The sequence below is a fragment of the Mycteria americana genome, chromosome 1, assembly GCF_035582795.1.
Source record: "Mycteria americana isolate JAX WOST 10 ecotype Jacksonville Zoo and Gardens chromosome 1, USCA_MyAme_1.0, whole genome shotgun sequence".
In the NCBI taxonomy this organism is placed as follows: domain Eukaryota; kingdom Metazoa; phylum Chordata; class Aves; order Ciconiiformes; family Ciconiidae; genus Mycteria; species Mycteria americana.
In genome coordinates this window covers 31,208,437-31,232,232 of record NC_134365.1, presented here as the reverse complement: position 1 = coordinate 31,232,232, position 23,796 = coordinate 31,208,437, and the positions used below count along the sequence as shown (strand labels likewise).

At 36.5% G+C, this 23,796-nt stretch overlaps 2 protein-coding genes across 3 annotated transcripts in view; one reads left to right on the top strand and one right to left on the bottom strand.

Moving 5' to 3' along the window:
- The window catches only part of IMMP2L (inner mitochondrial membrane peptidase subunit 2), a 496,621-nt gene that overhangs the window by 224,454 nt on the left and 248,371 nt on the right, over positions 1–23,796 (bottom strand). The gene's annotated exons all lie outside the window — the stretch shown is intronic.
- Positions 20,500–23,796, top strand: part of LRRN3 (leucine rich repeat neuronal 3) — a 35,832-nt gene continuing 32,535 nt past the window's right edge. The window contains exon 1 of the mRNA XM_075493947.1: positions 20,500–21,011. The gene's annotated coding sequence lies outside the window, so the exon portion shown is untranslated. The remainder of the gene's footprint in view (positions 21,012–23,796) is intronic.

The window sequence follows — 23,796 nt, the reverse complement described above, 5'->3', positions numbered from 1 at the left end:
TATAGTCAATGTTATCTTTCATTCCCACTACGGAATTGTGAGTTAGACCTCGCTCTGGAATGGACTCACCTCTCTCTCTAACCTCCAGAGACACAATATTGGCCAGCATTGATGTTTAATTAAACAATTAGCTCAGAGGTTTTGAATGCTTATCATAAACTAATGCTCATCATAAACTAAATTCACTGTACTGCCGAAATAAATTTTAAATACAGAACGACAGCTCTAATAAAATACTAATTTTACACATTTAAATGCACTATAGCAAGGGAAAAATAAATTAAACAGCCTTGGTCACTCAGCCACATTACACCTACACATTTTAAAGATATTTTAAATTACTAGCTAGATGACTATTACTCTGTAACCGTAGAGGTCCAAAATGAGGACTAGGGCCGCTGAACTAAACAGAGAAAGCATGCAGTGCTCTAAACAGCTTATGAGTTAAAGGAGCTGCTTTGTAAAAGACTCCTAACGGCATGCTAGATTTGTAGCAGTAACTGCATTAAGCAAACCTATCAACTGCAGTGAAGGCAGATGAATGTTAGCAAGAGTAGACTATTGCTCATGACACGAAATGTTGGCAATCTGCTCTAACTGGCCATGCTTCAGCAAAGCATTTAAGTATGTGCTAAAGGGCTCTCTTGGCTAGGAACACTTTCTTGAATTGAGCCTAAGTGCTTTGTGGAGTTAGGGCCAGATAAAAGCATGCATTATTCCTTTTTGTGCACAAAAATGTTCAAATGCAGAGTGCTTAGAGAACTGATGCATTGAACTTCTCTATCATTTAAGAGAAAAAAGAACAGGATGTACTTAGCAACTATAGGAATTCATGATTTTCATATGCATTGACAGTCACACCTGAAGTTGACTATGAACTTACTTGGTACAGACTGTTCTCTGCAAGGGTGGACTGATGAAGATGCAATGCTGCATGTTGGAATGAGTGTATATTTATTAAAATGATTGTGAGAAGTGTATTTTTATCATAAATAAAACCTTACAGTATGTACGGTTTGATCAAAACTTTGAAATGCAGAAAACCATGCAAAGGCATCTTTGCATTTTTAAGGAAGATTTTAGAGGAATTTATGTATTTCGTATATACGTTTTTTATACTGGTCTCTTCTCTGAAAGCAACAGTCCACATACCTATCTTAGGAAGGAATCCATTCAGTGGTCACTACTATCTCATCTTTCTTCTAATAGAAAAATGCCAACATCTCTACCACCAATGCAAAAATATTCTGTAATAAACCATAGAAAAGACTCATTTTTGTGTGTAGAGGTGTAATCAATTCAAAAAAGTAGAAGATATCAAAGGGAACATGCATTTCCATCTATCTTTGTAGTGTAACTGTTAATTATTAATTGAAAACAGATATATTGTTTATCTTATCAGTTGTATAGATGCTATGAGCTACTGAACAAATTGAATCTTTTTGTTTACAGCCCTTAAAGAAGACTACATTCCTCATTATACATACCCTCATATAGCCTTACTTTTTGTGCTTTGAAGGCTTAAGAGAGGAATTACTGCAATATACAACTTTCACTCAGAAAATCTGTCCTTCATGTCTTAGGAAATAAACCTCAACCTCACTAAATATAATAATTAGAAGCAGTATAACCAATTGCTTTCCTCTAATGAAAGAGACATGTTCCTAGTTCCTCCCACTTTACCTCCACCCTCCAGCTTTTCTGGTACTGGGGGAAAAAAAGATTAATATTTTTTAATTTAGAAAGAAAGAGCCTTTTGATTTCTAAGTCTAGTTTCCAGCTTTTACAATTATGTATTTTATATATTCCATGTGACAAAATGGTCAAGTTGCTTCCTAGTACTAGGACAAAGAACCAACCCAGCACATTTACTGACTAATCTAGAATCTGACTCCCAGATGGTGATTGTCTCTCATTTCTACAAAATAAGTCATCACTGCCAGCATATACACATTTGTTCTCCTGCTAACATTGTTCTACAGCTTAAACAGACATTCTTGCTCTGCCAGTGCTTTTCTCTTTGAGGAGAATGAAACGACAGTACAATTCCTTTATTCTGCAAGGATAGATAATGAGAAATTTTTATAATACCTGTGTAAGACAGAGTCTCTATTTCCCCAAATTTAGCTACCCATCTTGCACCTCTTCCTTTTAGAATTCATGTTTCGATCATAAGTGACCAAAACTACAAACAGAATTCCAGATGAGATCCCACTAGTCCTGTGTACATTGCCTTTAATATTTTCTTTTCATTCCTAAAAATGCTGTAATACATCCTGATATACCTTTACGCTTGTCTTTTTTCATTGCCATGTCACATTTATGGCTTTAGTCACCCTGAGACTAATAAAGCCAGATCTCTCTCTTCCTCTGGCACTTTCAATTATAACTCCCCGCTTATAACAGAAAAATCTTATTAGTTCCTAATTAGACTTTGTACTACACAGTTTTGTTTCATTCACCCTTGCTTCTCTGACTTTCCTGATCTTACTTTCCCATGTTCTTCTATCAGCCAGTTTCCCAGCCTTTATTTTTATACTCAGAGAAATATTTCCTATTGCCTCCAAGTTAAGCCACAGTTCAATACAAATTTCTTTCAGCAGTAGCACTGATCTCAATTAAACTAATCCAAAAGGGGGAAAAATACCTTTTTTTTCAGCCATATTGGTTCCCCTATCTAGTTTATCATACAAGTTCTTCTGCCAACAGTCAACATCAGGGTGGAGACAAGCCCAGGAAAGGAGGATGTGTTTCTTTCAAAAGTGATGTAATCTGCAGACACGTCAGCCTGCTCTGGAGGCGTTACCCTGTAGTTCTTCACTAGCCTCAGCCTGTCTAACAGCTGATTGCCACGATCTTCTCTTCACTATTAGCCTTTACATTTTCCTGTCTCCAGCACTTGTTGGATCCATCACTCATTGCACTGCTTCAGGGTGCTAAGAAAGTAGACCACCATTCACCTGTTGCCAGTATCAAATATCAGCATTCTGACAGGGCTGAGCAAAGGCTTGTTGGAGGAGGAGAGCCCACGGAGGGGCTGGGGAATGCAGTTGCTGATGGCAGAAGGCTGGAATGACTGCAGCCAGCAGGTTAATCTGCAAAGGTTGTTTTGCAGCCCACTACCAGACTGGTTAAGAGCTTGCTGCTCTCAGAGGACTAGATCTTTTTCTCCTTGTCCCTTTCTCTACTGTTCCTGTTCCTGTTCCCCACTCTCAGCCATGCACTGCTACTCTGGCCGTTGTTCAGCCCCTTTGTGAACTGCTTGCACCCCCTTCAAAGCAAACAACTGCCTGAGACACCCTGAGCGACTGTATGGATGTATGCTGTGTGACGGGGACACTCAGCAAAGAGGAGAGAGGCATGAAGGCAGAACCATGCAGCAATTCTCTTTTGCATCGCTTCTCCTTTTCAGCTGTTTTATCTATAGACTTTTAATACAAACTAATAATTAGTAGTATTAATAACGAATAACTAAGCAATGTATTTGAGTTGCTGACTATAAACCAAGTGGAATACTACTCAGTGTTAAAAACAATATGCCAATTTAAATGTTTGAAAGGTATTTAGAAGTTGGAAAGATTTAAATCATTAACTCAGCCAGATTCCATAATGTGAGTTCATCGTAATTTTGATTGCCCAGTGGGTCAATTAGAAAAGTTTGGGGAAAATGACAGCTTTTCTTCAGAAGAAACCTAAAAGAGAAGAAGAAATATACTGGGACACCACCCTGCAGCACTGAAATAGACATTCATCATCTTGTCGTATTAGAGTGTAGGCATACTTGCTGATATAGAAATAGATCATTAAATAAGGCATCTTGTCCAAATATTTATGACTTAATTACTTATTTGTATAAAGACAAACTTCTGCTTTAAAAAGTCATGAAACTTTAATGGGGACAGAAGGCAGTAGAGTGAGAAGACTTGTGAAACGAACTCTATGTTTATCTCCAGGGTAGCAGCTGAGAAAACGTCCCACAGTTATTACATGACTTGAGAATGGAGAACAGGTTCTGACACAATTAACCTTTTCGCCGTATAGAAATGTTATTAAAAAAAGTGGTGTTTTCTTGAAGGCCAGAATTTGCACACCTTGCAAACTCCACTCCAATCAGCACTTCTCCAAAACTTATAAACACACAAAGAAGAGTAGTTACAATTAACTTTTCTTTTCAATAAGTGTTAGAAGTACCAAAACATATTCTTAGCCTGCACATGAATTTTCTGTATTTGGAAGGCATGACAAGAACAGGCAATATGTGCCAAATATTAATACAGGAGCAGACAACAGATAAAACAGTAATAAGGGGGAAGGTAAGGGACGGAACTTTTAGAAGTAACAAAGTTAGTTTAGTCAACCTGGCAGATGCATTTTTTGTGCTCTTAACCAAGTCTTCTGTTACATGCAAAGTATTGTTGTGAATCTGTGAAATGGATTCCAGGATTAAGACTTAACAAATTTATCTCCTCCTGAGCCACCTAACATCCTTATGAAAAGATACATTTTTATCTCTATTTTAAGGGCAGCATTCTACCTTTGTGCAGCATACACGCTACAATTTCTGCTGCAGGTAATTGTGCAAATAGCAATCAAGAGAAGTTTTGCCAGTGAAAATGTTGTTGTTCCATTGCAATTTAAAATATTTTCAGTGCTTTTGCTAATTTAAAACTCCACTTAAGTACTGCAACCTTTCTTTTCTATTCTGAGGTGCTTTCTGCTCATGGTTACTTAATTGTTTTATGACAATAAACAAAATCATTTTATTCACCTTAAAAAGTAACTCATTATGGGGAGGATATCAAGCAAGCAAAGTTTCAGACCTGAAGTTTAAGTGCCGACAACACAGAAACACTAACTGAAAACAAAAGTCAATTAAAACAACCTAAAATTCTCAGCTAAGGTAACTTTATGTGCCTCAGCACACTTTTCATCTTTCACACTCCCTAACTACTCACCTGCTTTACGTATTCTCAGCAGTGCTATCCATTGTTCATCTTAGTTGTTGACTCCAAGTAGGGTCAAAAGACGAAAAGTTTTGCTGTCCTATTGTTCTAGGAGAATAAGCACAAGGCTGTTCTCTAATATAACGGCACACTTTGAGCATTTGATTCTGTAAATTCCAAATTACTTGTCTACACTGACTGTGTTCCTTGTTTAGAAATCAGATTCTCTTTTTTATATATATATCTTAGTCAATTAGCATTCTCAGCTCATACTGTAGCTCCATCTTTAATTTCTTTTTAAAAGAAATTTTATAAGTTGCACAATAAGAATTCTGGAATAAACTCTAGCATCAGCTAGAAAATATATTGCATAATTTTGTTGCCTTTCTCCATCTTGCCATTTTTACTAGCTTTTTCACATTTTTATAAATAATTCAGACATTAGTATGCAACTTACCCCTTGGAACACTTTATCACAACCTATTATTTCAATGTAAATTAAATCTTTCTACAAAATCAATTTTTAAGGCATCAAAAATATAGTACTAAAACCAGTGCTGTAGGTCACATGTTGACATGTTAACCAAAAGACACTTCTAGGATTAGAAATAAAAATATATCAGGAATTAAATATCTGATATGCAGTGACTATTAGGTCATTATAAAATATTGCAATTTTACATAAAAGATTGACTTTATCTGCTTAAAGATTTTGTGTAATATCCGTCAGCATACAATAAACAACAGTATACAACCTACCGGAATACATAGCCCTGTAGCTGTACTTTGCATCTCTCACTTTTAACTGTATTAGTTTAACAAGAAGACATTCATTAGACATTCAGTAAATTCTTGACTCTGCATGTAGCATTTACTTTTTGTGCACAAGGTATAGAGCAACAAAGAGAGATAGGGAAGTAAATTATGTAAATCTCTTTAAATCAAAGCAATGTGCATTGTAAGAAATCTTCAGAATAGTACTGGAAATAACATTTTCGACATATGTTTAGCCACATTTATTTAATCATTTGGACAAAGTTTTGTAAAGCATATTTAAAAATATGGCTATGTTTCAAATACATGAACAAAACAGAAAAGACATGAAAAGACTACTCTCATAATCTATCTCATAATCCAGAAAACTTGAGAGTCAGGTATAGGATAATATAGTATCAAATTTTACATAAGGAAATGAACTGCAATAGGAAACATAAGTGAAATGAGGACAGTTTCAAAACTGTCTACAATAGGTGAAGGTAGATTTTTCTTCACTGCACTAAAAATTACAGAAAGGTTTACCTGACCAGATTGGCAAAGAATGTTACCCCAAATCACCCTGTTTCCATAAATCTTCCAAGTCTGAAGAATAGAGTATAGCATCTCAGTGTTCTGACATAAAAGTAAGGTTAGAAATGGAAAGACAGCTAGAACATGTCTGCCCCAAACAAATTCTTTCAAAAGGAATTTTGTATTTTGAAAGAAAATTCACAAAACAAAAGAAAAAAATCTTAATTGCTTGAAGAGATATGTTATAAACAGGTCGAAGGCTATGAAAAATTACATGAAATGAACTAAATATGGATTTTAAATACATAAGCAGGTTGATGCTAATGGTCATAAGCCTGATACTTAAGCTACTTGGTTTTGTGCAAAGGTGGCATATTTGTGCTCTATTCATGGCATAGTATCTTTTGTTCTAGAATATATTTAAAAACAAATCTGAAAACATCATTATTATCCAACAATGTAAGCAGCACTACAGATGGACTGAAATCCTAAACTTAAAGCAAGTATTTAATCAGCCAATTTTAAAAATAAAAAGATTCAGAATCAAGAGAAATAATCATCCATCATGCAAAACAATATAATTTTCTTTCTTTTGCCACTAGGACAATGGCTCTTTTCATAATCTGATAAGTGAAGAGCAACATGAAACAGCTGGAAAATTTGTGAGTTTATATGCCTAGGAAAAAGAAGTTCATATCACATTGGAGCTTAGTTTGAAAGCACCTTGTACAATGTAGAGAGCCACAATTGAAACTCAAGAGTCATACTGCTGGATCAGTATGGCCTTCCTTTCAAGCTAACTAGAATTACGCTAATTAAGTGTTTTCAAAACCCTCTTTTGGATGTAAGTTTGTACCTTCACATGGTGTTGCACTGTGTTATATGCATTTGCCACTGCTTAGAAGCAACTTAGAGACCTGCCTTTTGGGGAATGAAGACATACTATAATATGCATACACCTACAATTTACTTATATTAATTTTTATATATATGTATTATACTACATAAAATTTGTTTATATACATATATATAAAAGCATGAGGATGACTAACAAAGTGTAGTATCTGACTCAAATTCCCAAGTTACTGGAAACAAGCTTGTGTGATAACAAGGTACACCGTGGAAGTAGAAGACAGTAAATAACAGAATATCTTATCCATAAGGAACTAAATTCTTAAAGTGGAATAAATGCAGATGGCAAAAGGATTTGAAACTAGAGTCAGGCCAAAGCTTTGTCTGATGTCTTTTGTCTGACACGGGCTAAAAGCAGATAGAAGATGGGATCATCCCATCTGAAGATACACTTGTGTTATCTAAAACCAAATTCACTAGAAATGGATATGCGCACACATACATGCATGCACACATACATGCATGCGCACATACAAAAAGCAAGACAGAGGGGCATGCAAAAACAGCGTTACGGCAAATTCCGTCCCGGAACATATACAGTAAATTCACTGTTAATGAGCTGCATATCTCAAAAATAACTTCTTTCCTCTCTTCCTCTTTCTGGAATAGCTTTGTACTAATATTGCTAAAACCAAGACGTGAAATTCTGATCACACTGAAATCAGTAATTCACAAAACTCTCTTCAACAAAACCAACACTTTACCCGGGTTTTCACTTATATATGTTGCTCACTATTACTTATTTTAGCTTATGGGTAATTTGCTTTCCATGTGTATAAAAGTAGAGTTTACAATAGGCCTTGAAAAAGCGACCATGGCATATGCACTAATTGCTACCATGAAAGCCACCACTTCATATTTTTCACGGCTTCAAGAAAACCAGTAGCAAATTTCTCTTTATAAAACTTCAATTCTGAACCCCATAATGTAAAACATTTTATTACAACATCTATCTCATTCCCTACAAGTATGTTTGGGAATGATTTCTCAATGAAAAGTGAGAATGATTCCATGCTTCCTTGAGATGTTACCAAATTAGCTACCAAATAAGCCCCATGTTGCTGTTGCTGAATGTTTCATTCCCACAAGCTCTTTAGAGAGCCAGTGCATTATCCCACTGAACTACTGAAATATGGAATTATGTGGTATTCAAGGTGAGGTATGTGTTTATAGAGCCTATTGAATGCTTTCAAAAATAAAGACCTATAGCCTTTCATTGTTTAAAAGCAGTTTCTCTCTTTCTTTAAACCCTTTAAAAAGCCTATGAAGATTTTAATATTCACAGGATTTACACACAGGTAAAATAATAGAAGTATGGTTCTTGGAACAAAAAGATTTGCCATGCATTATAGAGCTCTCTAATACTGGAGCTCTTGTGAAAGGGTTGATTAATCATACTATTTAAAGGTTGTGACACATTTATGCTCAAACTAATACAGGCAAAGCTAGTAACTCATAGTTACAAACCTGTGCAAGAGACAGCTCGTGTGTTGGGACACTTGGTTTTAAATTCTGGACCTTTTTGGACCCTTCCTGTTGCTTTGTGTTGAAGCCAGTTAATTAGCACTTCTTAACTCTAGCAATTTGTATGTTAAGAAAAAAAAAAGGCTTAATTTGTTGTTATTTGGATTTGCACTGAGAAGACTTTGTCATTTAGGTTGACTCAGAAGAACCATAAAAACTGTAAAGAATAAGGATAATAATTAATATTACACTTCTCCTTAGCCAAGATCATAAAATTTTAGACTCACTTTAAAAAAAAAAAAAGCAATCTGCAGAGCATTTATCTAAAACACCAAAATAGGCGTTGACCATAAATATACTGAAGATGTCAGCCTAATTTATAAATAAATATTTAAATGCGTTTTAGTAAATTCTGAACATAGATCTTCAAACTTTATAGAGCCAAAATTTATTCAAGGCAGAGCAGTATGAAAATTTGCATAGAGAGACACTGGATATTTGGTGCCATCAGCACCCTAGAACCCTTGGAGTACAGTTGTGGGCAAGGAAAAGGTCATACTGGCATATGCCAAGTAAAAGCTTTTCTCACCAGTTCATCCAAGCCAGAATACTGACCTTTCAATTTATTTGCTTTACAAGCTTTCAAAGCATTTACCCATGAAATATATATGCCTTGCTGCATCTCTTTCTGCCCCTCCCTTCCACCAAAAAGAAGAAAAATGGACTGCATCCGTGATTTCACCTTCCTTCCCACAGTTTAAACTGAGAAATGGGGCTGCAACAGCTGACTCCAGGAGCATTGCACTGAGGGCGGCAGACGTTGATCAGGCAACACTTACTTACTCTATCCATAAGTGTTCCTCCTGCCTGCCCCATGCACGGCTTGTATTGGAAAGAAGGGAAATCCACATAAGCAGAGTCTATGAACCAGATCTTGGGCTGACAGCTGTGTCCTGTGGTCAGACTGGCCATGTGTTGAGCCCTACTAAAGCAGACCACTTCAGAGCGGTCTTTAACCCAAGAATAGAGGAATCTTTCTGCAACAGCCAAAGAAAGGAATAGATCCCACACAAGCAGCGAGGGCCAGCCCTGCCTCTGACATCCCTGAAAGTGCCTGATGCATAAGACACCTTGAAGAGGAAGCAGAGGACTGAAATCTCCATCCCTCTGGAGAGAAGCTAGCAAGCAGAAAGACCTGAGCAGTCAGCAGGGAAGACTTCCGAGAAAAGAAAGGTGCTTTTTTTCAAAATTAGGAGCAAGGTGGAAGAAAGCAATTGCATGTTCTTTGCACAGCCACAAAGAGGAGGGAAAGACTGGGCACAAGGAAGATGAATCAGTGGAAAGGGAGATTCAAAGCCTAAGGTAATTTATAGTTAGCTCAGTTAAGAATATTCAATTAAAGGCTTTGTAATGCAGTGTAGGCAGCAATGAAGAGTTTGGCTTCTCTCCAAAAGTAGCTGCACTCACACCCAGGACCGGGGCGGTCTCAGGAGGGGTTAGCGGAATTAATGGAATTACTAGAATCTCCGCTCCTGGTCAAAAGTTAGTGCTCCTACCTGACATACCAAATTATTCACCCTTTAGGTTACTCTTGAGGCACATTTGTAAATGGCAATATTGAGTCTCCTTTATGTTCAGTTCAATATTCTCCATTTGACATAACAGCAGCCATGATAAAAATATGTGGCCTGAGAGTACAGTTAGGAAAATATGAGAATGAATCAGCAGTTTGATTTCTCCCTCTTCGACCCACACATTTTAACTTGTTGGGTTTCCAGTTTGAATGTTATTACTATTTCATTAAGGCCATAACTATCTGTGCTCCGGTTCCTGAAAGCCTATTTGGCATAACATTCGAATTAGCAGTAATGAGAAAAATACGCTCTTCCATCATCAAGTTTGTTACCTTGATGAATATGTCTCTGTAGGAAAATATGAAATGAGTTAATGTACCTGCCTATTAAAGCCACTTCAGGAGATGGCTGAACATATAGGTGGCCTATTAGCTAAAGAGAAATTCAACCTAAGGCCCAAGGAAGAAATACAGATCTATCTAAAGAGTGGATTTATTACAGCTATTTCTTACAGCTACTCATAGAAAAAGTAGATGTCAGCAAAATTAAGAGTGCTAAAAGATCACACTAAAAAAAGTTAGGCAATTTTGGGGCATTTGGATTTTGCATATAAGATAATAGGGAGGCTTATATGCATTTTTTGTGCATATAAGGCTTTTTGTGACTTCCTTGTAGCTGGACTTAGATGATTATCTGTCACAGTAACCAAAAAAAACCCAGAGGAAGATACTGAAAACATTACCTGAACAACAGAGTGGGGTTTCTATTTAGTGATCAAAGTCGTAGACTTGGGGGAACAAAACTTTGGGTAAAATCTAAGGCCTTTGGATGACAATTTGTTTTAGAGAATATTATCAAGGGGATTGCTGTTTCCAGAACTATCCAGAGAAGTGGAAATCAAAGACTATAATATGGATATTAGTTTCCTTCTTTCTTCTGAAATTTTGCAGTGCCACTCAGCTATTAGCATGTATAGATAGCTAAACTAGTATTTTATAATAGTGAGTAAATGTAAATTACTAAACTTATATTTGCTTTATTTATATTTGATGGGGTAAATATTGAGATAAGCTGTTTTATTGCTGAAAAATCAGTATTTCCACCAGTTGGGGAGTTAGAAATTCCCACACTTGCAAATATTCAAGAGTATCAAAAATGGTTTAATGGAATTTAGAACATAGAGATGGGCACTGGATTTATACAGAAAACCGCTAAGTAGGATTTATCTTTGAGAAGCAAGAAAGGACTGGAAAGATCTTCCTAAAATATTAAGTATAGCTCCTTCTCCTGTCATGGCAGGCATGAAGACAGCTATTTGTAAACAAACCTCTTCTATAAATATACCAATCAGTATTTTTAAAGAGGTTGTTTTGGGGTTTGTTTGGGGGGTTTTTTTGTTAGTGGTTGGTTTCATCTGAGTTGTGTATTCCAGTATCTCCACTGGAAACTTGTCCCAGGATGTGATGACTGAGACCCCAGTCACACATTTTGTTCTTCTGCTAGCTTTACCTCATTGTGTACCAGCAGGATGTATTTATCAGCAGGAATCTTATTTTCTCCCCAACTCTCCTACATGCAAGGTTTTATAAATCCCTCTGTATTGTGGGCTCCGCTGTCATCTGAATAGTATTTAATTGCACGTGTTTGAGTTCACGTTTTTATTCAAGCACAAAACCACGACTGAATGAATTATTCTAAATGAGATGTCCAAAGTGCTACTAATTCGTTACTGCTACTGGAATAACTTTCCTGGTACATCCTAGGACCATATTTGCTTTTTTTCACAGCTGTGCCATGCTATCAGCTTATACTTCTTGATCAACCAGTAATACAGAAATACATTCTCCTCCTCAGTTATTTCTAAGTAATAAGCTCACAACTTACAGCAGAATTGCATGTTATTGGCTCCAAATGACCTTTCATCGTAGACTACTTAGAGTGTAATCCCATTTCTATTATTAAAGTTCAAACAGCCTTTCTGAATGATAACTCCTATGTTCCCCTGAGCTGCTTATCGTGGGAAAGCCTTCCTCCTTCTCCTGTTCTCCCTGTCCTTTGCCTCCTCCTCACAGTGATGTTGTCATAAAATTTAGTTGGCACTAAACTATTATTTATATTATCTACTGCATTTTATATAAATATTTTTAATATTATATTATAATATTAATATAAATAAATATTATTTATATATTTTTAATATATTTTTTAAATATTTAAATTAATTTAAAAATGTTGGTTTCTCTTCTCTGGTAAGCAAAATTACAAATTCAATTATTAACTCTTAATTGTCTCTCAGTATCAAATGTTCCTGGTCCTCACCAGGTAAATTGACACTCTTGTAACAAAACAGATGTTAGCTTTTTCTGAGAGTACCTATCCCAGTTATTTTATAAAAAAATATTGATTTCATCTCTTTTGTGATAATACTGATGGGAGTTGGAGGCTGAATGCACTCTTTTGGAAACATACCAGTTACATTGTAAAGGAAATTGTCAGTATTACCAAACACTGAAGATCTTATTTCTTGCTGCAAGCATAAATTTAAGGATAATGAATAGCAATGCTTTTAGTGTACCTTGAGACACGTTGTGAATCCTTGCAATAAGACAGTAGAAATCAAACGTAACCAGTACAGGACTGAAACACAAATACTCTGCAATATTAAAAATTGATATTTCTTAGCTGAGACAAATGAGTTCTGATATCTCTATGTAATCTAAAGACATTTATTTTATTTCACCCAAAAGTACCCAAGTAAGTCAATCCAAGGACATGTCAACTTTACCACAGCTGTCATTCTCCCTCTCATTTAACAGTCAAAGAGTAAAGAAGTAAATCTGTATGGGACTGGCTGCTCATTAATTGTGCACACAAACACATGCATAAATCCCTTCAAAGCATATCAGCTTTAAAAGTAACCTCTTGTCACCCAAAATGGCACATGAACTATGCAACTTATATTAAGAATAATTATTCATATCAGGTATCAACTGCTGACGACTTAAGGCTCTTCATTTCAAAATAAATTTGCATTAACACACACAAAATATAGAATGTATTTCTGTTTTCAAAGGAAATTAACTTTCTGTAGTACTGTTTTTGCTGTCACATGACCCTACAGAGTCATGGGGTTTGTAGGCCTCAAAAACAGGAATTTCCATCTTTGTCTTCAGTTTTCTATCCTGTTTGACAGAAAAACTAACTGATAAACTAATTAATATATCGGACATGCTGAATAAGAACACTTATTGGCCACATACTTAATTTCCCTACAGCTCTCTGGTAATCTGTTAGATTTCTACATCTCTCTGACACGTCCAGCTTATTTGTGAACGGTTCCGATCTTCAAGGAAAAGTTTTAAATCAGTTCCAAGTTATTTAAATACTTATACTTTAAAAACATATCCCCTCAAACTAGATTCATCTGGCAGTACTAAGGCAACCTTTTGTTTCTGAGCATACCAGTTAAGCATAACTTAATAGAGGGGGTTTTAATTCAATTGTTAATAGTTAATATAAGTGTTTGGTCAGCACAGAATACATGTGCTATTCATGTGGGGAAAATGTACTGGCCCCAATATAATGTAAGTATGTTCAGGTGTGTATTTGCAGTCATGTCTTAAACTTAAGCTACGAATTTTGCCAAAACGGACTCGCTTTCCAAGCAAAGGTTTGGTCAACTATTGAATACATAGCCATCCTCGCAGCCTTGTTTTAGCCATTATCATTGGATAGGCACTTCTTTCTATTTCAATCTAATAATGAAAATTAGAACTCATATTTGATATTATCTAAATGGTACACTGGATTTCTCAAGTGTCCTTACAATAGAGGCACGCAAAGCGCAGGACAAAACAACATCTGCTTTCCGTTTTACTTATTACTATTTTCATTTTGGTTTTAGTAGCAACAAAACAATCAAAATGCATATATGTACATCTCAAATATAAACAGATATATACACTTTCATAAGCATGTAATACAATACTCTTAGACTGTATTCCTTAAAGATGCAATGGTTTTACGCCTCTTTTGTTTCCTTTGCCTTTTTCTCAGTGCTATAATGCAATCCTCAGTGCTTGAGCACCAGACTTCAAATGAGAGATCTATTCAAAACATGCACAGACAAAATAAGTGGTTTCCTTAGTAATGGGAACTATGTGAAAGCCTCTGAAACAGCTCCTCCTCCAGTAAGTCATTATGTACATGATCCTTTCTACCCCTAACTTACTAATGTAAAGATAACTTCACATTTAAAGAAAAATACTTAATGTGCACCCACAGTTTTTGGCAGTCAAATTACAGAAGAGAGGGGAAACATTCACTGCATTCCTAATTAAATAGTTTGGGTTTTAATCAGTAAGGATGTTGTATGTTCCAGTGAACTTTCAATTAATTTTCTAGATATGCAAGTTGAAAAAAATGAAATTCTGTAACTAAACTACTAAGAACTTCACTTTGGTACCCATTACACTCCAATAGTTTAGTGTATTTGATTTAAACTATCTTAGGTAACCATATTCTGAACACACTGAACATATCCGTGCTGTTTCTTGTCACCACCAAGACAGCTTCATAACAATTACCCATGACCACAGAGAATGCTATTGATGGCATGGGAAAATTACTATGACACTTTTCTTAATCTCAGAGTAAAAGTAAGTAAAAGCAAAATGACGTTCTAGTTCTAATATTTAGCTTAGTGACTCTCTTTGTACAGATTTCTAAATCAGCAATATAACTCTTGAGCAAATACTTATGGAAAGCAAATAATCTAGAATCACTGTTGTTGTCCATCCACTTTAAATATTAAACCACAATAAAATGTAAAAAAATAGGTTTTGTTTAGTTTCATTAAAAAAGGTAAGAAATTCAAGTCTGAAGTTCTGCCCTTGAGAAACACACTGAGGCTTGCCATATATACTTAAAAAAATAAATGTGACATTATCAGGGAAAGTGGCTAAATTAAAAAAATTGATTAGTGGGGGAAGGAGGGTCCCTCTCACTGATCATGTACTATTTGCCACACCACACAGTGTTAACAGAAAAAGGGTAAATCTGCTTCAGATAAAAATTCAGTTAATTCTCCATAGAAATTCAGTTTATTCTCCACAAAAAAAAAACCATGAGCAAAGAAATGGAGAAAGTCCTCTCTATAAGGACAGAAAGTTCAAGATTTACTGCCACCCATAAGAATTATAACAGTTCACAATCAGGATGAAAATTCTAGGCCCTATATTCAAATTATTACTGCCACCATTTTCTTCATCAACCTCAGATACAGATTAACTCAAAGAGCCATGACACTAAAAGGTATATCCCCTGTGCATAGCAGGTCCCATGAGCAACAAGCAGATCCTTATGAAATCAACAAGGGCATCTCAGTCTTAAAGATCTACCATTGAGAAGATCCCAATAAATTATATCCAATTACTACAGGTTACAAAAACTGAGATGTCACCACAAGTAAGACATAAACATACTGAGATGAAATCAAGTTTAAAATGGAATACATTTACTGAGCTTTAAAACCTCTTTACAGATCCCATATTTCCTCCACCTAATCCAGCTGCACATAAGGATTCTCTAGCTGTTTTTCACTACTCCGTCTTCATTAACTTTCCCACATGGCATAGCAAGGTTGTGGTTGCTATGTGTGACTCACTTCCAGCCTTCGGCAGATGCTGGTATGCCAGAGATTCTTGCCTATTAAAATAGAGCCAGGGATGAAAACTAGAAGTACTTGGATATCACTCTGAGTTACACCCAATAGGTATAAACCATGTCAAGATTTTTCAGACCTCAGGCCATTCCTGAGGAAGGCTGACTATAGCTCTGGGACCTATAATGAGGAAAGAGGCTATAGCTCTTGCCTGGGAGCTTGTCCTTTCTGTTTCATAGAACACAGTTGCTACATGAATAGGTGAATTTGCTGGAATATGCAAAATCCCCTTGATCACCAAGATAAGCATCAGCTCATCACCACTGCTTTCATTCATCCCCATCACATGTGATATACGACTCCTTTTACTATGCAGTTCCAGATTTTCCTAAGTCATATAGCACCTACTACCTACATAGCTTTTAATGATGTAACTGGTGCTTTGTGTAATGATGTAATGATGTAACTGGTGCTAAGGTGTTTTCCTTATGTGAAATTCTTCACAGGTTCATAGCCTAGATTTGTTTCCATCTGCTTTATCTCTGTCCTATCAACACTAACTCTGAGATCTGATAAAAGAAAGTTGGTAGCAGGTTAAGTAATCTGAGCATAACACTATCCATTATGAAGTACAACTGTATTTAGAAACTTGAACTTGTTGGCAATAAGCTTTTCATCTTCAAAAAAGACAAAGAACTAGAGCTAGAAATGTTGCTTTTGCTTATCATTGAAAAAATGATTCCATTTCAGAGGGATACACATCAATAAAAGTTACTCCTTGTCTGTGTGGAAGCATAGCCCTTAGGAAAATGTCAATAGTTAGTTGCCATAATATCTAAAAATACGCATGACAGTGTAGGTTGACGACATTGCACCGAACATGCCAGCAGAATGGCCAATGTTACGCGAAATGGTAGCACTTTTTTCTCTCTTCCAAGCAAATCACTCAATGACAACTGCCTATAATTAATAAGTCAGTTAATAACTGATGAAGCCACAAGACAGATTTCCTTGAATCTGAGCAAGATTCAAGGAAATCTTGGAATTCAAGGAAATCGGACCTTCATTCAGAAAGGAATACCTCCCCACACCTCACATGGAAGATACACTAAGGCTATGCTTTGCAGAACTGGCGAGGATTAATCTGTCAAACACCATCTCCTTTCTTTTTTACTCTAAGGGCTACAAGAAAAAAGCGTGAAGAGCCTCCACTCAGCCCTCTTCCTTGTAGCTACGGTGCCTCAGAAACCAAGATAGGGGCACACGTAGTCCTAAGTGATAAAGCTATTCAAAAAGTGTCTGCTCTTTTACACTTTGACATAATCTGTATGGATACGCACTTAGAAAGAATTTTTTTAATTGCCAATTTCTGATATCATAAAGTGTGTCATCTTAGAATTTAAATCAAATACTTGTGGGTTTTTTACTTCCACTGCATGGTATTTATTTCAGGTTTTAACTATACTTGCTGCATTCTAAACACAGCTGTGTTCTCAGAGCCTAAATGTACTAGAAATGGTCACCGTTAACTCCCTGAACCACAAAAAGCCTACAGGATATTAAAGCCCAAGGATGCTCCACCTTTCTATATAACGAAAAAAGGAAAAAGTTTTGAAACCCTCTTCTAATTTTGAGAAAAATGCAGGCACAGAACCACTGTATTTTAATAACTAAGGTTTTTACGCATGGTATTAATTGTCCATTACAAACAAATAATTACTTGGTTTATTTTCATGTGCACTCAGTAATCAGATAAAATGCATTCTAAATAAATACCTGGAGTTAGCCTACATTACTTTCATCATCTCTCTATCAGTCTGAGCAACTTTTTTTCTACCCTGTAACCTAATAAGCTATATATATAATTCTGGTGAAATAGATTACATTGCTATTTTAAAACCACCAAGCATCATAGTGAAATCAGCAGGAAAATAACTTAATGAACTTTAATCATCATAATTGTATTGGTTATAAAAGATATTCTTCTCCTGCAGATAGTTTGAAAAAAATTTATTCTTTAGCATTAGCTAAATTAAAAAATTTAATTATTTCACTTTTTTATGAAACAGAATTTTATTATGATATAATAACATTTTAACTAATATGTAAATGTATGCCTATCAAAGAGGTACTTTAATTGCATATAAAGTCTATCATAAGAACTCACTTTCTTTATGCAAGTATACTTTAGCTGATTTAATTATTTAGCCCTCTAATTACACAGTCCATACCAATCAACCAAAATGAAGCACTTCTATAATCTTAATTTTACATGTCAAATCATTGAGTATGTTTTTGCATGATTCTCCTGTTAACTAGAAAGCCAGATTTTGAATGAACCACAGTGAGTAAGTGAGGTTAGGGTCAAAACCCAAGAAAGCTTTCACGTAGGGCAATGGTAGTTCCTACCTATACCCCAGATCTTCTGTTTCTCCATTGGTTGAGATAAGAGAAACAGCAGTATTTAGTTGGCTTTAAAAGAATGTTTTTCTATTTTTAATTTTGCCCAAACTTTTTGACATTTTCTTCTCTCTTACTCCACCCACCATCCCACCCCTGTAGCACAGGTTTACACCCTTTGTTTGGGATAGGTGTGACTAACCACATGGCTGGGATCAGGAAGGATTTCCATTTTTCCTGTGGGGGCTAGCATGGGAAGAAGTCTTACTTTTCTGGCTGTTGGTTGTTCTTCCCTAACATGTCCTGAGAACTGTCCCATCAGACATGGGCTGTTATGTTGGGCAGCAGGGAAGGCTCACAGGTTCACTTTGGGAAGTTTACAATGGTTTGTATTTGCAGCTCATGGTGGTGAACATTAAGTACTATCAGAGGCTCCAAGAACCACCTCATGCAGGCAAAGGAGAGACCAGGTTTCCCCAATGAGCCCTGAGGCTACAGAAAGATGACGCGACATGAGGTGTTCCCTGTCCCAACCCCAGGCCAGAAGACCTGAAAGGTAACCAAAGATGGGTCGGCCCCAACTGTTTTTGTTATACCTCTTTCACTCACATTAGAAGAAAATGTGATGCCCATAATAAGAGAATGGGAGAAAATGGAAGGGCCACTTGGCCTTCCTCCCACTCTAGAGTATTTCATGTATTTGCAGCCTGTCACTTAAATGCCCGTATTTCATGTGAGGCAGTCCTACCCAGTTGCATGAAAACTGAACAGCAGACATCTTTAAAAAATTTAAAATGTTGCTCCCTGTACTTAGTTTAAATGCAGTATTCAAAAATTTGAGGCAGAAGGGAAAAAACCTGCTTTATTACAGCGACAACAATGTAAGTACCAAAGAGTCAAACAGGAGTGGTTTTGCAAAATTTGTCCTAACCAATTATAACAAACTGAAATTTATTCAAGAAGTTGGCATTACTTTAATTCACTTTTCATAAGAAGTGATTTTATGAAGTGTAAAATCATTTTCTTACAAAATAAAAACAAAAATAATGCAGTCCACAATCTCAGACTCAAAGTGAATCAGAATTATATATAGTATTCATAAAACAGTAACCATTTTATAATAGAATTCTGGTGCTATTGCTGTTGCAAAAAGTACATTGACTTACATTGTTTGCTAATCTCCAGAAATTTTTCATACTATTATTAGACAGGACTGTGAGCCTTTCTTCAAACAAAGCAGAAGAGTGTGAAATCAGAACCACATTTCACTTAAATCCACTAGAGGGTGGCCTGCCTCAGTCAGGGCTGTAGTACTGAATTCATGCAAGATATCCAACATTTTCTTCCTTTTGACCTGTTGATAACCAACTCTTTTTTTGTATTTCGCTGTTGTTCATCTTCTATTACAAAGTAATTTCCTTTATATAAAACAGTATCTACGATTAAAAAAAAACTTTTCCTAACAACATCTCTCTCATTTATTGTTTTGTATATCTAGGAGAAGGGTTGATATATTTCAGTGTATACTTCCCTTAAATTGAAAAAAAAATCGTGAATTATTTTTCAATTTTTAAAACCTTCATAGTTTGTATGCCCTTTGTTAACAGATACAGAACAAATGGAAAAAAAAAGAAATCATTCACCAAAAAGTATGGCACAAAGGGAGAAGGGAGAAAGAAAGGAAGAAGGAAGGCAGGGAAGTAAAAATCTGTGCAGCCTATTGTTTATATAATTAGATGGCCATAAAAGAGAGAGTCAAGTAGATAGAGATTGAAAGAAACTGAGTTTATTTACCCAACCCCTTCCTCAGTTTATTCTGAATTTTTATTTCTCAGAATGATGTTTTACTGCTCTTACTTTCTACTGATAAACATATGTAATAAAATGTAATATTTTATAAAATTTGGAAAAGGAGGAGTATGAAAAATCCTTTACTTTCTTAAACTAAAAAAAAGCAGCAAAACTGGGGGGGAGGGGGGCATTTTTCCTGAATGATTTCAACATGCAGTATCCTCTGAACTACAGCAGCCTTTGCAGAACTTCAGTGATCTCTAATCAGTTGTTCTGAACACAGACAACATCCTTATATAGCTTTAAAAAAAAAAAAAAAAAACGGGATTTAAACCTCCCGAGCTGTTCTGTACAAACACAAAGCATGCCCTGTAACTCCCACAAATCGGAAGAGATCTCTGGAAGCGTGCAAAGGCTTGTTTCGTGTATCCGTACCCGAAGCAGCAGTGTCACGTAACAGACAGCTTCCCACGGCCAACCAGGCTGGCGCAGCCACGCGTACTACGCGGCATCTGGGCACGACGAAGCATTGGCTCCTCTCTGGGGAGTGGAAGGGGCTCAGTTATTAATGACCGCTGAGCAGGCAGCACCATGTCAGTGTGACAACCGAGCGGGTGAACGATGCACCACTAACCACCATGGAAACAAGGAGAAATAAGAAGAGCTAGCGAGCATCTCTCTCTCCCCCCCCTCCCTCCACTGGATTGCGAGCCTCAGCCAGCCAGGCAGCAACAGCGCTCTGGCAAACGTAAGGGATCTCAGCTGGCAGCACAGAGAGTCTCTCATGTTGTAGGATATCAATAGATACATCTTTGTATTATATACCGTTAGACACACGCACGCACACCGACTCACGTACATGTATGCACATCTATTCAGCCTCTGGCTTTAATACAAGTATGTGGCTACCTGAACTAAGGAATCAAAATTACCGAGATGCAAGAACTCCTCCAGCTCTGAAACTACTCTTATTATAGGGTAAGTTCCTCTTTATTTGCAATTTTATCCTGACTTTTATCTTAACGTGTAAACTCTTTGCCTTTTCTTCTTTTCGTAAAGTTATTTTATTAGCATATTTTCACATTTTACTTTCTGAACGGAAATGCAAATGCAATTTGCTTTTTGTGCCACAGATAATCTAAATATGTTTGCAAGTGTATCAGATTTGTGCATTTGTTAGCTTGAAAGAACATCAAAGGATAAAAAATTTTAAAGGGAGAACGTTTCCCCTGATGTTTCAGATGCAAAATCAAATTACACAGTTGCTCTGTGTTTTGAAACCAGTAAAACAAGATACAGGACAGCCTCCTTTCTTCTCTCTAGTGCTAGGATTAAGGGAAATGCTGTTTATGTCAGGACCTAAAAACCACTGAGCAGCGAGGCTGAATGAGCATATCACAAACAGTTATTGAATTTCTGCCAGGCTACATCTTAAGGATTGTGGCAAATGACTTCGCTTAAAAACATCCCCTTTCCAGTCAGAAGGGACAGCGTGAATGTCTGATTACTGATGCAGCTGGAACGGACGCATTAGGTAAAAAGGATTGCATTAAGCAGAAGAGTTCTAATCTTTGGTAATTAACAGGATCGCAGCAGGGTGCCTCTAAAGTCTATTTTCATGTAAGGAGACTGTTCAAATCTATCACTATAGAAGCTTTGCCTGTTTTAGTATAGGAAGGCTCAGAACTTTTTGTCTTGGCTTTCCATGTCTTTATTTTCACATGTCTAGTTGGAGTTTTTGCCCAGCACTGCTGTTCAGAAAGAGAAGAACCCAACATAGGGGGATGAAGGGGGCAGTAAATGCAGGGGGCTAGAAAAAAGACAGTGATTTCCTATTTAACCAATTTAATCTACATAAAACTCCATGCTAGCACTACTGTTGCCTACTGTGTTTGTGTTTATGCATGTGTATGTCATTTCTTTCACACAGTGTAAGAGTACCTCAGTATTTCTTCAGATGAAAACACATTCAGTAAAGTCCATCAGCATGGATCTGTGATTCGTGCATCAGTGAAAGCCAGAGAGAGATTTTACTTTACACCATGAAAAAGACAGGTTAGCTATCTAATGCGTGCTTCAAAGTGAAAAAATACAACCTAAATCTTCCTGCATGTTTTTGTTTGCTATTTAGAATACTATGTCTGTATTAAAAACAGCTCAGTATTTAGATTCTTTCTCCTACCTCTTTTTCTCCCCCAGCCCCCTCACCCCTGTACACCTTGGACAACATCATAAAGAACCTGTTCCTTTGCAGCAATGCAATTATTTGCTTGTAATTTTAGAGTTACTGTGTTTTGAGAAACAAACATTGTGAAACAACCATCAACAGATAGCCAATGGCTGTAAGCCTGCCACCTTTCCATAAATGTCAGGAAACCGGTAGCTTAACAATAGGTATGGGAAGAAGTCAATTAATTCAGGTGACCTTTGCAAATGGTGACAATAAAGCAGCTCTGACAATATGCCACAGCATTCGATATTTCCTCTGGAAAATGAATGAGCTTAAGAAGAGGTTTCCTTTTCAGAGTACAAAATGAAAGGTATTGAAGCATTAGCTCCTGCTATTGGCAAGCTTGCTTCCTCTATTTCAGACGGGCTATGAAATCTGGTTAAAGCAAGCTGGCTTATTTTATTATGTGAACCACAATCTCTCGTTCAGTGAACTAAATATCCTGTTTTCACCCACGTTGCATGTGCATTTTAGTTGTTAAAACAAGAATTTCAAGCTACTGGTTTGGATTTTTATAGAATGTGCTATACAATAAGGGGAGAAAACCTGATTCTGATCTCTTCATGCTGTATGCAAAGGACTACTCAGATGAAACTTTTTCTATTATATACCATGGTACATGCTCAGTTTTTCTGAGTCGTTATCCTTACTCATTTTTAATGTAAAAATTAAGTAAATATGAGTAACTTTACACTAATGCATATCGGGTTTTCCCACATATACTCTAATGCGCTACTTTAAAATATTATGTAGATATGCCAAAGAGTTTTAGAAAAACATGGTCATTCCAATCATACATGTACAGAGAAAATATGCTGTAGATGCACTGTCTGAGTACACAGCATAGACATTCTTAGCCAGCAAACCAGTCAAAACGTATGGTGACTGTATTTTGGTTAATACTCCCTCAAAGCTCCTGCAATAATGTTGTAGTGTCAGACAATGACTGGCTGATGTTGGTATGGCAACCCGAAGTACCGCCTTTCAGGGCGGTGGGGCTGAGCATGACATCACAGCGTGCCTGTTTGGAGTACCCAGAAGTAGGTGAGTATCCCTCTTTTGCACTAGAATTACACCAGCTCAACTAGGCAACGTTGCTACCTGTAATGCAGATCAAAAATATCACGTATAATCTTTGTTAACTGATCAAGAATGAGCAGCTTATGAAAATACTCATGGCCTGCAACTCACTTGTGATCACTTGTCCCTTGACACCAGAGGATAAAATTAAGTGTTTGCAAGTGAGAGCAAACCATTCAGCAGTGTTGGAGCCACTTTCTTTGACTCTTACCCCTAATCTTTATTATATCAATGATTCTACAAGCAAACCAAAAGCTTTGCTGCTTGGCGACAACAATCTAACTTTAAATGGCTGGTGTTCAATAGCCAAATTTTAGAGCATCTAAAGCAATAGAAGAAGATAAGCAGTAGAAAACAAAAAGTTTTCAAGACAAGATCTATCTTACTTCTGAAAGAAAAGTCACCACAGAGAAAAATGAAACCTTTTTTTGAACTATAGGTATATGCGTTCAG